We start from the raw sequence: 1933 nt of genomic DNA, 5'->3' as shown, positions 1-1933 counted from the left end.
CTGGAGACGCTTCAGGGATACTGGCTGGCTCCAAAATAAAGTGCATTACAGTAATCCATCTGAGATGTCATGAAAGCATGAATTACTGCAGGGATTTTCAATCCTGTTCCTCAAGTGCCACTGTCCTGCCTGTTTTCCTTCTCTCCCTGCTGCAACACATCTGATTCACATGATCCAATAATCAGCAAGGTCTGCAGAAGCTGGATAACTATCCTGATCATTTGATCATCGTCCTCCAGGAACAGGCCTGAAGACCCCAGGATTACTCTTTCTAAATGCTGTTGAGAAAAGAGAGGCTTTACTTTACTAAGCTGCCTATGATGAAAGAAGCAGGATTTAACAACAGCACTGATTTGCCAGTCCATTTCAAAATTACTGTCCAATCCAGGGGTGGGCAATCCGAGTCCTGGAGGGCCGCTATCCTGCATGTTTTCCATCTGTCCCTTCTCCAACACACCTGATTCAAATGATCAGATCATCAGCAAGCTTTGTCGAGGCCTGAACAATTGAATCAGGTGTGTTGCAACAGGGACAGATGGAAAACATGCAGGATAGCGGCCCTCCAGGACTGGGATTGCCCACCCCTGGTGTAGGTTGTGCAAAAAGGCACCTGAGATGATCCAACACATAACTGCAGGGTGTAAGATGCTGGCAGGGAAAGCCTACATGGAACGCCATAACCAGGTGGCTGGCATAGTCTACCGAAACATCTGTGCGGAGTATGGACTGGAAACCCCAAGGTCAAAATGGGAAACACCTCCGAAGGTGGTGGAGAATGACAGAGCGAAGATCCTGTGGGACTTCCAGATCCAGACTGACAAGATGGTAATGGCGAACCAACGGGATATCGTGATCATCGATAAAGGGCAGAGGAAAGCCGTTGTAGTGGATGTAGCGGTTGCAAGTGATGGAAACATCAGAAAGAAGGAACACGAGAAACTCGAGAAATACCAAGGGCTCAGAGAGGAGCTGGAGAGAGCCTGGAAGGTAAAAGTGACAGTCGTGCCTGTGGTGGTCCTTCCTGGCCTCTGGTAGAGGACCCAAGCTGAATGGGGGACGGACACCACCCGAGGGGCGAGACGAGGATTTTATATTATATAATGAAGAATACAAAGCTATTATAACGTTATTTACAATGCAAATTTTTGAATTCATTACAACAACCAAAAAAAGCTGAATGGGGAACGGACACCACCCGAGGGGTGACACGAGGATTTTACATTATATAATGAAGAATACAAAAGTATTATAACGTTATTAACAATGCAAATTTTCTAATTCATTACAACAACCAAGATATAAAAAAAAAAAAAAACACTTTTCAATGCACTCAAGGAAAAGAAAACTTCAGCATCTAAATAAGAAAGTAGATGTAATACAATTTGCCTGATGAAGCCTGATTAGATGGGAGCGGAAAATTTCATTGATAACTGTTCATCTCGTCATCACACTTGTGATTCTTAATCTGAGACTCCCACGAGAATATTTGGCCACAATCTGAGCAGGAAAAATGTTTCTCAGCATTGTGGGTTCCTGTGTGTCCTCTTCAGTGTGTCTTCTGACAGAATCTTTTGCCACAATCTGAACAGACAAAAGATTTCTCACCAGTGTGTGTTCTGGTGTGTTTTTAAAGGTTCTCTTCTCAGAGGGTTTTTGGCCACAAACTGAGCAGGTAAAAGGTTTCTCACCAGTGTGGGTTCTTGTGTGGTTAATTCGGCTTCCCTTAAAAGAGAATCTTTGGCCACAATATGAACAGGCAAAAGGCTTCTCACCAGTGTGGGTTCTCATGTGATTTTTTTCAAGTGTCCCTTCTGAGAGAATCTTTGGTCACAATCTGAACAGGCAAAAGGTTTCTCACCAGTGTGTGTTCTGGTGTGTCTTTTTAAGTTTCTCTTGTCAGAGAATTTTTGACCACAATCTGAACAGGCAAAAG

This window comes from Hippocampus comes, unplaced genomic scaffold (genome assembly GCF_001891065.2).
Source record: "Hippocampus comes isolate QL1 unplaced genomic scaffold, H_comes_QL1_v1.1 scaffold410, whole genome shotgun sequence".
Classification (NCBI taxonomy): domain Eukaryota; kingdom Metazoa; phylum Chordata; class Actinopteri; order Syngnathiformes; family Syngnathidae; genus Hippocampus; species Hippocampus comes.
The sequence above is the reverse complement of the archived record's forward strand: the minus strand, read 5'-3'. Positions refer to the sequence as shown.